The sequence below is a fragment of the Hemibagrus wyckioides genome, linkage group LG03, assembly GCF_019097595.1.
Source record: "Hemibagrus wyckioides isolate EC202008001 linkage group LG03, SWU_Hwy_1.0, whole genome shotgun sequence".
NCBI lineage: Eukaryota > Metazoa > Chordata > Actinopteri > Siluriformes > Bagridae > Hemibagrus > Hemibagrus wyckioides.
Window position 1 is genome coordinate 23,864,485 of NC_080712.1, and position 14,623 is coordinate 23,879,107.

The window sequence follows — 14,623 nt, forward strand, 5'->3', positions numbered from 1 at the left end:
TTTGTGTTTAAGCTGAACAAGGCTTGTAAAATATAAACGCTTACACTCTGTCCAAAAAGGACAGCGCCGTGCCTCATCAAATCATAAATCCCAACCATTATTTATATGTCCTCAAATTCCTATTGTGATCCAGACTGTTCCCTCATATTGACATTTATGGTCCAACAACTCTCCTATTTTTTCCCCATAGAGGCTCATAAACGCTGATTTTCTGTAGGCAAACTCGCCCGTTTTTGTGTGAAGAGACCTTACTGACATTTTTTTTTATTTGATATTAAACTGACTATATACTGTGCATAACTGACATCGAAAATGACATGGCAAGTGCATTTGGCTAAATCCCAAATTTTATCCAGAAGTCTCATTTCTGGATTTTCAGTTTAATTTATTTCATGTAGAATGAGTATAACCTTCTCTGGTGAAAATTGTACTGCCGACTTTATATCTTTTTTATTTTCTATTATTTATTTTATTTTATTTTTTTTAATCTTTTTTTAAACTTTACTGACTCTGGAGCAATTTTTTTTAAGGTGTCTTTGCCATTCATACCTTCTTGAAAGCAATAAAAAGTTTCTGATGAATTGGTTATGTATCACTTTTGAAACCAGCTGTAATCCTGGAAAGGCTTTGCGGGTGAACGTGTGGGAGCCTGGTATGACTGGAACTGCAGTGTAAGCTTTTGCACAATGGATAAGAATTTTATGTGTAAGATCTACTTTGATATTTTCATGTGCCAGTAATCTGACTATGCACAGACACCATTGCAATAGTTTGGCCCTCCCAAAACCTAACCCATATTTCTGATGTGTCATAGTCTCACTCCAGGGTATATGAGTGAATGTAATGGCCATCAGTAACCCCAGGAATTGGGAGTAGGACATGAGCCATGTACGAGGACAGCTGCTGCCTGTTTAGTGGTTGATTTATAGGTTGCAAGTTGCAGATTGCTGGCCCACATAGAGCCATTTCTGTCCGGCTGGAGAGGAACCTGGCTCAGCTTTTCTATCTATTGCAGTAAATCACCTCCTCTTTCCCCTAACTTATCCCCTGCTATCTCAGTCTTGTCCAAAGGCTATAATCTATCCTGTCTTTAATTTTTACACAATCTCTTCTTCTGCACAGACTCCCTCCACCCAGTGCAATCATCTACTTGCATAATGTACTGCCTTATTCAATATTTAATAACTGGATCGATAAGAGAGATAGACCCAGAAAGATAGTCACATGTTTATCTGCACACTGGATGAATTTACAACAATCGGTAAAGCCTTGCTAATTTACCAACTTGTGTTTCATCTGGCAATCTATGAATACCAGTGAAATCTGCATATAATCGGCCTTCAGACAGATAGATAGATAGATAGATAGATAGATAGATAGATAGATAGATAGATAGATAGATAGATAGATAGATAGATAGATAGATAGATAGATAGATAGATAGATAGATAGATATTTTATTCATTCCAATGGGAAATTTTCAGCAGTATCTACAAGCATAGGTAATAGTCAGTGTGGTCAATGTACATGCTGCTCCGCTGGACACTTTTGTGATCGCAGTAATTAATGCAAAATTAAACTCCACAATATTTGGAGGAGCTTGCAGTTTTTCAGAATTACCACAGATTTTCCACAGATTTGGGCCAAGACTCGTGTGACATCATTACAACAAGCATTCAGCCAAAGCCAAAGAGTACAGCTATAATAGAAAGAAATTACATATGTGTCTTTACTGGTAGGAATTTAAAAGAATAATTCTGTACTTGCAATTCAGGGAATTCAAAAATCACATCACAAATTTTGAAAAAAAAAGAAGAAGAAGAAGAAGAAGAAGAAGAAGAAGAAGAAGAAGAAGATGCAGCCACAAAATCAAACATTTCTGGCTGCAACAATCCCCGAACATTCCTGGAATGAATGATAAGACTGTGCCTAGTGCATATGGGGTACTGGCACTTTCACAAATAGACACACAAACACACACACACACACACACCATTGTCCCACTCAGTGTCACACCCTGTCACATAACCCAAGAGCTTAGCAAGACATAAAGCCTGATGAAATGAAACAGATGCCTCTCTAACAAGCGGCATAACAGAAGCAAATGCCAAAGTAACGCACACATATACACACCATCTTGCCTTCTCTATCAACTCTGCACTCTCGCACTCTCACATAGGGTCTAGTAGTTGGAGACAGGATGTCTTGGTGTTTGGGACAGAGGCAGCACTCTGCAGGATGAGTGGGTCTGTCATCATGGAGATTAGATACTGCATTACCCAGGGGTCACTTGGCAAGCATAAGGGGACACCAGATGTGTACGCTACAGGGAGCCTGCTTCCACAACTGACCTTATTTCCTTCTTAGAAGGTCACTTCCTTTCCTTCACTTCCTGGGCTTTGTACTGCTTGTCTGTATATGGTGTGTATAAGCAAATAATACACCACACCAGAGTGAATTATTAAATATACAGCTCTGGGAAAAAAAAAAAGAGACCACTGCCCAATCTCCAGATTTGAACCCTATTAAAACCTCTGGAATGTCATCAAGAGGAAGATGGATGGTCACAAACCATCAAGTAAAGCTGAGCTGTTTGCTTTTTTGCAAAAAGAGTGGTATAAAGTTTCCCAACAGCAATGTGAAAAACTGGTGGAGAGCATGGAGCCAAAACCCATGCAAATCGGGGTTATTCCACCAAATACTGATTTCTTAATGTTATTTAGCCAAAGCATTAACACAATTTGTTTACAATTTATTTGCATTTTGTTTTATTAGAGTTATTAAAGCTCTGCAAATACTGCATGATCTTGGGTCATTTTGATGTGTTGTCATTTCCTTTAAATATACACTCTAAATAACAATAGTTATATTTTGAATTTAGGAGAAATATTGTCAGCAGTTCACAAAAAATGAAACAAAACTGTTCATCTCACCAATACATGCATCTGTAAGAAAAAAACATAAGAAACTGATTATTTTGCAGTGGTCTTTTTTTTTTCTCCAGAGCTGTATATTTAATAAAAGACATTCTTTTAATAAAGGCTGAAGAAATAATGCACAAATACGAGATTAAATAAAAAAACTTTAAATCTCTTGGCAGAATCCTTTCAAATGACCTATAAGCACCTCTAAACCTGTTTCAGTAATTAGAAAAATAAATAAATAACGCAGTGCAGAAGGATCGAATGGAGTTGACCAGCTGTTGATCTTCTCTCGCCTGCGCTGCAGAGGCCCTCCTGTCATCTGACAGCTGTGATGAAGGGAACCCTGTCTCCAGCTTATCCATCATTCAAAATGTCCCACACTGTTTTCTCTGCATAATTAGAATCATCCTTCCTGCTAATTCTGGCCACTGGCGTTCCCCCTTTGTCTCTGATTTACACCCCTCACATCCTTATTCCTCCTCATCCTTCCAGCCTTTCTTCTTCCTCATGATGAAGTGTTTAGGGGTTACAGTAAATAATATCATATGCTTCGGAACATGGCACTTCATTCTTTTTGTTATTTAACTGTAATATGTTCTGTTAAAATCCGTTCGTTCGTTTTTTTTGTACAATGAACGATTAGAGTCTCTCCGGCAGGAAGCAATAATTGCTTTTTAGCCACAGGCATGAGTGAGAAACCATGCCATCATTCTTTAGTCAGAAGGTTTAAAACAGCACATGTGGAAACACTGTCAGCGTTCAGTTCTGTACTTTTACTATCTATAGGGACATGTTTGTGCTTTTTCCTTTTTGTAAAGAAAAGGGTCTGTGTAGTCAATTATAAATGAACATGCATTCATCTTGGTGACGAGGGATAAATATTTAGACATGTATTCATCAGCAGTTCCTGAAGCAGCCCAGAAGATATAGAGTATGCTGTACAAATCAAGATGGAGGGGAGATGGGGTACTCGAGATGGCACGTCCACTATACACTCGTTATATACAGTGTATACACAAAGACATTGTAGATGATGATTCTATATCGAGTCATCATGAAGCGAGCCATCTGGATCTTTCTGTCACAAATCCTTCTATGAAAACTTCATACAGCTTTGAACTCCATGAGTAGTTGCTCTGGCACAGTTAAGCAGACTTCTTAATGGGTTCTGTGATATAGAACCAGACTGTTTCAAATCTTTCAAATCTCCTGACTGCATTTTGACCCTACACAGTGTGAATTTTTCTGCTCAGTATGAAGCTCTGAAAACGCTGAGATTATCCAGGAACGGAGGGTTTAGAGCCAGAGGCCAATCCTCAGTAATCCTTTGAAACCTTGTGGCTCAAATCCAGAGCATTCCCCCTCCAAGCCACGGTCTCCTAGCAACAGCATGCCAACGACACCTCATTGCATTTGGAGGAGTGGCAAGAAGTCACCCAGCTTGGCGAGTAATTGAGTGTCAGAGTGAGAGAGGGAGTGCATGATGGGGAGGCGAGTGAGAGGTCAGGGGTTTTAGGAAAGTTTTTTTAAATTATATTTTATTTGGTGTGACTGCTTTGAATATCAACACTAACCAGAGACAGGGACGTGAAAGGAAGCGTGGCAGTCAGTGGAGTGCAGCAGCCAAATCATGCCTCGATGGTAGATGTCTTTCCATTTATGTACATTGGCATGGACTGGATGCCCAAGGCTCAAGCTGAAGTGGAGAAGTGAGCCTCAAATAATCTGTACCTACAGACACACTGACACACACACACCTTTTCACACCTGCTCAAATGTTGATGTACGTGGAGCCGACGGCTGCTACAGCAACTCTAAATAATGAACCCGCAGTACCAGATCATCCAGCTGCAGAAAGTGTGTGTGTGAGAAGGGGCACCATGTAGCTAACAGACCCTTATGTGCAGTGAGGCGAGAGCTTTCAGAACATCATCCATCATGCCACAGGGTCTGCGCTTAGGCCAAAGCAGCACCAGCCAGAAACACAACCACATACTACTCACCGGTTTAGAAAACAATCCCTCAACTTACAAACACACACACTCATAACTGCTGCTGCTCTGTTGAAGGACTGCTGTGAGAGTGTCTGGGCCTCAGGATGGAGCTGCATCAGGGGGAGAGTGGAGGAAATCACTCAACTTGACATACATAAGTCATGTAATTAATGCTGTTCAGGTTTAGATTTAAAGCTGCAGCCAACAATGTCGGAACAGCAGCGTGAATGTAACAAGCAAAAAAATCATTGCACTGTTTTTTGTCTGGTTAGAGCACTGTCGGTGCATGACCACACTGATGGCTCATATGAGTCTTAATGGGTTTGTACAGTGCGATCTAAATACAGGGATGTCTATTTTAGGTTCACCATGTCGACATAGCTGTCTGTAAAATCTATTTTTAAGGATTTCTTGTTTATGTTTTAAAAAAATCTCTTCCAGTTTTGACATTATCCATCCTTGCCACACCTTGGATTTGGGGGGAATTGACAAATTACAAGAAAAATAAGGGTTGATTTATTTTCTGAATTTCTTCCAACAGAACTTGTTTGCTTCAAATAAAATATAGGGGAATTTTCATTTGATGGAGCATAAACCAAACACACCTGACTTATTAATTTCTTATAAATCACTCACCCATCACATTTCCTTTTTTATGAACTTTCAACTCTCACTCAGTTAACTGTGCAGCATAGAATGCCAGTAAACGTGGAGTGAGTCAGACAGTTACAGCCTCAGACATGTTTGCTTATATGAATTCTTCCTTTGTTTCCTAAATTGTAACAATAGGAAGTCAGTAAAGCTTTCCTCATGGATTCCTGCAAACCAGACAGATTTGTTAATCTGAGGCAAATCCGTAAGTAATCCAAGCATACAGCCTAAATTCAAAACTCCAGATACACAGAGAATGAAAGGACCCACAGCTTAGAACTGCAGTACGAATGCACACGTGCAAGACCTCACAAAGGCGTAAGACAGAGAGCTACATTTGAGCGCCAAAGTGTGCAAACCCTTTAAATAAAATGAAAAGGACAAACAAATTCTTTCGAAAATATCTGTTCTAACTCTTTGCTCATTCGTTTTGACATATGTTAACTCAAGATGTCACACACACGCCTTCTTCAAATCAGGTCTGAAGGCCAACAGCATCACAACAAAACGTTTTTCTTTACGTTTTTTATATTGATTTTGCCTGAAGTTGTAGATTGTTGTTTTGTTGAATGATACAGCTACATCTTATGTTATGTTCTGTCTAATGTGTTTGAATTCTGGTGTGTGTGTGTGTGTGTGTGTGTATACAGATGTACATATTTATTTATTTGTTTGCATTCCTACTGGTGAAGTAATCTTATAACTGCCTCTGTATGTACGTGTGTGTGTGTGTGTGTCCACAGTGTTCTTTTTATGTGTGTGTGCGTCCAAACAAAATGTTCTTTTTATGCCCCCACACACTATAAAAATCCAGAACAGCTATCTGCCACCCTTGGTAACTTGTTGAGGGTGAAAATCTGAATTTTCTGCTTGTACCTGTGGCATGTTTCAGAGCAGGAACCCACTTCTTAGTCACTGCATTACAAAAAGATTCAATCACAAAGTCTAATCATGTTTCACATGAAAAATAAGTAAGTAAACTTGATCAGACATCATGATCTGATACACTCAAACACAAGAATGAAAATGTTTCAAATCAAACTTATATTATATGTAATCTTACATATAAATACTCATCCTGTCCATATATATATATAAATGTAGTTAGCCTGATATCTTGGTAAATAGGTGAGTTGGCTTGCCATATTGTAGTCTAATCTAGATTTGACGAAACAACAAGAAAAAAAAAACATTGGTTAGTTAAAACATTAGTTAAATGAATTGAAATCTGCCGACACAGAATATTAATATTCCATGGAAATGTTTAAATTGCTATGTTATTTTAGTATGCCACAGCTGATTTGCTTAATTTAATAATTTGGTCATTTTTTTCAATATGTGCCATATGATCAAATTGAAACTTGGTTATAGGGTAGCAAGGCAATCACAAAATGCAGGTTATTGGTTCAGGGAAGAAGTAGATTTGGGTTCTATGTCATTTCTATGACAGTTATTATATTGTCTGAAGTTGCCAGACACAGGGGCCTGTGCACAATGTAGCCTTAGATTCCTATTCTTAGCTGACAGCAGTGAGCTGACAGCAGATGTGGTCTTCAGCTTGTAAAAGGTGATTATTTGAGTTCCTGTAGTCTTCGTGTCAGCTCAAACCAGTCTGCATATTCTCCTCTTTCATCAGTAAGGTGTTGTTGCTGGCAGAACTGCCGCTCACTGGATGTTTTCTGCACCATTCTGTGTAAACTGTAGAGACTGTGTGTGAAAATCCCACATCAGCAGTTTTTGAACTACTCAAACCAGCCCATCTGGCTCCAACAAATGGTCAATATGCCACGGTCGAAATCATCGATTTCATCACCATGCAGATGTTTGATGTGAACATTAAATGAAGCTCCCGAGTTGTATCCACATGATTTTAGGCATTGTTCTGCTGACACAAGCATAAATAGGAATGTGTACAGGTGTTCCTAATAAAGTGGTGAGTGTACACAGATCAGCTATAACATTAAAACCACCTGTCTTATAATCGGTTTGGTTTCTCTTGTGCCATCAAAACAGCTGGCCAGTCGAGGCATGGACTCCACAAGACCTCTGAAGGTGTGCTGTGGTATCTGGCACCAAGATGTTAGCAGCGAATCACTTAAGTCCTGTAAGTTGCAAGATGGGACCTCCATGGATCAGAATTGTTTGTCAAGCACATCCCACAGATTGATCAGATTGGGGTCTGGGGTAATTGGAGGCTAAGTCAAAACCTTGAACTCTTTATTATGCTCCTCAAGAACAGACAAGCTAGACTTGACCCCTTCGCTGGTTCACCGAATTGTCCTTCCTGGGACCATTTTTGGTACATACTAACTACTGAATACCAGGAACACCAGACAAAACCTGTTGATTAGGAGATGTTCTTGTCAAATGCACTCAGATCCTTTCCCTTGTCCATTTCTCCTGCTTCCAACACATCAACATTGAGTTTTCACTTGCTGCCTAATATATCCAACTCCTTGACGAATTCCACTGCAATGAGATAATAGTTGTTTTATTGTAATGGCTAATCGTTGTATGTCCAGAGGATTTCTAGCACTCAGAAGCAGATGCCCAGTTCAAGAGGTGATATAATGAGGAATTTCACACCTTCTACAGTATGCTAGGTCACTGAAAGGTCTGTACTAGGGGAACAACACTAGCAGCTCAGGGGAACACTACTGTCCATGCACAAGCGACATGACAGGTTACATCATCGTTACACAAAAGGCCAGTAAAGCCTGCAGCTGTCAGCTGTTTTCTCCATCATTTCTCTGCCTTTTACTTATATTCTCTTCATCCTGGAATTACAGCCAGTCTTTTGTAGTAACATGCAGTGAGTGTTCATAAGTCATGTTTCAATTTCTTTCTGACTTTCTGCCACTAGGGCTTAATTTTCTGGATGTTGGAAGAGAAAAAGAAAATTGATGGAGACGAAACCACAACAAAGACACCTGACTGAATTATTTTTTATAACTCTCGCATCCATCAAAAGTTATATTTATATGAATGTATGAGAGCTCTCTTTTTTTTGGCCTACCACTTAGTGGACTGTAGCTTAGGGAACTCAGAGTCAGTCAGACATATCTCCAGCTCCACGCCCCATGACTGTGTGGAATGTGCCATCGCTGACTCGCAGCCATTCGCCTGAGGAACGTTCACACTCACAGCAAAGTTTAGTTGTGGCTTTTTGTTTGGGAACTGTTTGTTCATTTAATGTGATTGCAGTTGCAGTTTAGAAAAATCTGTTCACCAAGATCAAGGCTAAAATTTGACTTTCATGGGTACTTTTTTTTTTGGGTTTTATTTTCAGTAATATAATAGTTATATAACTGGAACTCAGTTTATAATTGACTGAAATGTTCTTGTGTTATTGTATTATTATTATCACTATGACTGTAAGGAGTAGTCTGCTTTAAATAAAAGCTTTTTTGGCACTACTTGTGATTTTACCCAAAAACCAAGATGCTTTTCACAATCTTTATATTATAGCCACATTTATAGTTATTAGATTATAGATTATTCTGTTGCTTTTATTAAAATGCTTGATGTGAATAATAAGTTTAGGGGTCAGACTGAAATTATAGACTGCTCAGTTTCCCTCATTGCTTCAAGGCAGTGTCATGGTTTGAGCTCCACGGTGCATAGTCTATTTTGTTATTTTAGTCCTTTCGCTGTAATTGCTCTCAGGCTTTGCAGACTGCTTGCTCAGACTGCAGAAAGGCCACTGTTCGCTGAACCAAAATGAAGAGCGGCCTTTTTCTGGTGCCAGAGCGGCTCCCTCATGCATGAGAAGGCATGATGGGATGATCAAACGCCGACCTGTCTGAGCGTCCCCGACCCCCTCTTTGTCCTCTGGCCTTATGCAAACACAGGCCCCTCAGCTTCATTCAGATTGTAGAGGACAGATAAGCTTGTCTGCTGCAGGCCATGGGAAACAGCAGACTGCTGCAGGTGGACAAGCTCCAAAGGAGGCTGTTCAAACAGTAACTGCTGGGATTAATGGAAAATGAATAAAATCCCATCGGCTGCTCTATTTTAATTTTTAAGCTTCTGAAAGCTTTTGCAGTCGCGAGAAGATGAATGTATATGAATGCATTTGACAGTTCTGGTGCTGATCTGCAGAAACACTGTAACACTACAAGCAAACATTAATAAGAGTGTGTGTGTGTGTGTGTGTGTGTGTGTGTACAAAACACCTGCAATTGCTTGGAAAATGAACTCTCTAACCTAATATCAAGGCACTGCAGCGTGCTGTAAAGCAGCCGCACAGCTTTTTGGATGAAGCACCTGGCTGGATCAGGACTTATCACTGTGCTGATGGATGAGAACGATGGCTTACGTCTAGACCTGTAGCAGCTGTGGTGATGCAATGCTGCCTGCTCCCCAGGTGAGGGCCTTCACACTGCAATCAAACAGCCTAGAGGCATAGCAATAACTTCACTTTCATCCCTATATAGTATTAAATGCATTTTAAATAAATTGTGTAGTATTTAGTATCATTGTATTACAACGCATATGAAACATATTTGCAATGGTTGTTTATCAGGCTACAACATTATACAACATAGACAATGTTACCTAATCAGCTTAACCTCCTAAAATTCCAAAAACTATGCAAACTCTCTTAATTATTAAAATATTTCTCTGTATGCAAGCATGGAGATAAAGATGGTGAAGGCATTTGTAAGGGCATACAGGAAAATTTACATTCTCTAGATGATGTCTGCATATACAATAATGTATGCTTAGAAAATGAATACATTCCACATTGCTTTTTCACAAAAAAAGTCCTACTCAGCTTCGTAAGTAGGAAGTGACCTTGTTGTGGTGACTGTTCTCACTCTTAAGAGCTGGAGATAAGAGGAGGTCCGAGAGGGGTCAATTAGCACTAAGCAGACGGTTATACAGCTTCAGGACCTCTGACCTTCAGCTGCCCTAACCCTCCGAACTCACATTCCTCTGATATATATGACCAGATAAGCAAGACACAAGGTTGTGTCCACAAAGATGAAGTGAGCATGTGAGAGAGAGAGAGAGAGAGAGAGAGAGAGAGAGAAGGCAGGGTTATCAGTAAAGATTCTCAGGATGAAGTTCTTTTCTTGTCTGAGTTTGTAAAGAACACATGTAACACATGTTCGTGCCTGCATTGATAAGAGTTCAGACAAGCTCTAGTCTCACACACACACACGCACACACACACACACACAGGCTTCAGGCCAGCGTGAAACAACGTGGAAAACTAGGAGAAACATCCAGTTATATGCAGCAGCAGCAGCCTCAGAAAAGTTATATGTCTCTCTTAAATAAACCGTGTATGTGATGTATTGAGGAAGTTTCCCGAGTGCTTCATGTTGGCCTGCATCCACACAGAGAGAAACAGGGAGTGTGTGGAGACAGATTGTAAGGAAGTAAGATCGCTGTGTTTTTTTCTGGAGGTGTAGACACGACAGCTGGGTCTTTGCAATAAAGCTGTGGCCTCTAATGAACCTAGTCACATAACCACGCTGGTGTGTGTGTGTGTATGTGTGGAGAGCTGGCATAATCCCAGTCCACAAGTACAATATGCAGCTGAGTGTAAGACACTGAGGCAAAGTTATTTTTTACATTTTTATTTACAGCAGATGTCTTTATCCAGAGTGATTTTACAGACCTGATTTGTAGTCTTGAGCCATACTATATATTTATACTAGTGCTGTTCTTTAGTTAGTGCTCATTTAAGGTGGTTGGTGATGTCTTCAGTCTTCATTGGAGTAACTGAATACATTTTTATATGAGACAGAAACAGTATATAAACGATCACATGCTCTATCATAGCACCATCCAATGATGTTTGTGTAAGCAGCTGCATCTGAAATGATCATGTTTAAATCTAATTCTTTCTTATAAATTTTTGAGTTAGTGTTACCCTGTGTGCTAATTAATACATGAACTAATATATATGTATTAAGGTGGTTGTTATTCACATATCTTAGTTAAATTTAGTGCTTCATTAGTTTGTGATAAGTCCATTACTTAACTTATCATAAGTTCATATTTAAATAAGTATTAATTCAGACATTAGTGTATGATTACTCATATACTGTTATTGTAAATTGTCATTAATATTATTAACCTCCTAGTCTTGCTCCCGCTCACTGTGTGTGTGGAGTTTGCATGTTCTCCCCATGCATGGTGGGTTTCCTCCGGGTGCTCCGGTTTCCTCCCACAGTCCAAAGACATGCTACTGACTGGAGTCTCTAAATTGCCCTTAGTGTGTGATTGTATGAGTCAATGAGTGTGTGCGTGTGCCCTGCGATGGGTTGGCACTCTGTCCACTCTATCCTGCCTTGAAGCCCGACGATGCCTGAGATAGGCACAGGCTCCCCGTGACCCAAGGATAGATCGTAAAAGCGGTACAGACAATGAAATGAAAATTATTAACCTACTTATACGTTTCCTGTCAAGAAAGAACACCAGTTGTGTCAAAAGCACACATGGATTTTATCTTGTTTTGTCTTGTTTTGGTAGCTCCAGCATTTGATATCAGTTATAAGAAGGTGAATTTCAGAGGAACCAGAATCCTCTACTGATAACCACGTCACCTCACAGCCATGCCCCCTCAGCCATGTCAACTGAATACTAGAGTTATACTGACCTGTTGCACTTTAGATTCCTCTATAAATGTCCCTCAGCTTGTGTCTTAAATTGTTAGACAGGATTATATAATGATATATCAAGATGAGAAAATCTGCTCCATGTCCATCCATAGTAGCTGTATAGCTGCCGTTTGCTAATAAAACAAACTAGGTGTAAAGTGCACAAAAATAACAAAAAGCAAAATGTACACAGCTAAATCTTTGCTTTCAGCCTTCATTGTTAAGCCTGTTTTGTCCGCAGTGATCTGCCAGCTGTAATTAGCAAACTGTTCAGCTAAAACCTGGCATGCGAGCTATATATTTGTGTATATTCTGATTCCCCATGTTCAACACTGTACTGTGCGATGCAACTACAGGTTTGTACATCTTTGTAGACTATTTAAAGTGCACAGCCTATAGAAAGTGTGGTTTTGTGATTTCAATGGGAGTTTACGCTCCACTTACTTCACTTCATTTCCGTTTGAAGTAAAGAACAGGTGCAGTGCTTCAGCTTCTCTGGACTGAAATGGTTTTCAAAATGGAATTGAATAAAGTCTTCGCGTTGCATGTCTGATGTGAATTTGCTTTTATCCATTCAAGGGGTGTCAGTGTCATAGAACATGTCATTTAGCTCTGTTTATTTAGCTAATGTTATTTAGCGATGGCAGTTAACAGTGTACACATGCATGTTCATGCACATACGCTACTACATTAATAAGATTAAATGAAGTGCATTAGTTAACTACATTCTTAAACTTTAATTGATTAAGGTTTCATTGTCTTCATTCCGAACATCACGTACTGGGTGAAAGCTGTTATTTTCCATTCAGCTAGAGTTGCCTGTATACATTTTTTGCTCGCCTTGCTAGCATGCTGTCATGTGGTGCTACCAAATGAGCTTCTCATCCTGAGTTTTATATTTGAAATGATTTATCAGGTTACTTCTATTATAGGAAGATGCTGTAGTTATTATTGTTAATAATAACAATAATTATTGTTATAAATTGTTATAAATAATTGTTAATTATTTTATCACTTTTTCCATGAGACGTTTGTTTTCCATCTGTTAGGAATAACTTGCACAGAATTTTAGTGGTTAACTAACTATTTGTTAATTTGTTTGTATAAGTTTTGATATATTTAGTTGCTTGTGAACAAGCACTTGGGGCATCTCAGAGTGCAGAAATGGATTTGATATTACCATTTACTTTGAAGATATAAACATTTTACTGAAAAAATACAATTTTATTTTTCATAACTTTTCTCTGAATGGTAAAAACAGAAATTCTTTCAATCTCTTTCAAATTCTTCAATTCCTATGTATCTGTTTTAATGCATGAATGACATTAAAATGTTTACAGTGTCTATTCCTGCATGAATAACAACCATCTTGAGTACAAGTACAGGTTAGTACATGTATTAATTAACAGGTAGGGATAAACTCAATCAAACATCAAACATGTTTGTCATTATTTTCATAAATTCATAAGACTCATCATTGTTACGGTTAACTCTTCATTAGTTTGTGATTAACTCATCATTAGTTCATATTTAAGCAAGTATTAATTCAGGTATTAGAACATGATTATTCCTATACTGTTATTGTAGTGTTTTCGGAAGATGCTGAATTTTCTGTTCACTATATTTTCACAAAGCTCAGTCTGCTTTGCTTTGATTTCCTTTCATTAATTGAGAAATAAGGTATTGATCCAATCGTCTTATCTAATCGGCTACTACTACTACAACTACTACAACTAAGAAGAAGAAGAAGAAGAAGAAGAAGAAGAAGAAGAATCTTTTGCAGCTTGGGTTTCAAGAACAAGAACTTTCCAAACTGATAAGCTCACATTCTGGTCTCCCGGCAACAGGCTAGCCTCAGATAACCTCTCTCTGGGTGGCATGGCCATGGGCTCTGGGTACACTCTTGTGCCTCCCATGCCTTGATCCTGTACTGATTAGGTTCTTATGGAGGATCATTCGCCCGTGTCAGACCTAGCGCCCTGCTCTTTCGTGCCACACAGGATTCGGGGTTTTCCGATCTCATTCCACGGCTGACTGTGATATGAGCGAGCATTTGCTCTTTACACAAAGAAAGTAACAGCACACAGGAGTGAATAAGGGATAGGAAATAAAAGATCTTTTGGGTTGTTTTCAGCATTGCTCAGTACACATCCATGCTGGTGTTCCACAAACAAGCTCTCCTTTGTTATGAACAGACTCAACGCCATGCTGGTTCCTTTTGTGAAGAGGAATCTGGTTGCATTCCTTTATTTGCTGTATGTTCTGGCTGAATATTTTACCGATTTGCTCTCTGATCTGTCACAGACAATTCAGTTCATAGCATTGTAGTCTAATTTGACTGAGTCAGGAAATACAATAATACATTTATTCTATTCATTTTAAACCATACCCAGGAGACTCAGGCATGAGTCAGGCGACACCCTGGACAGGGTGACAACCC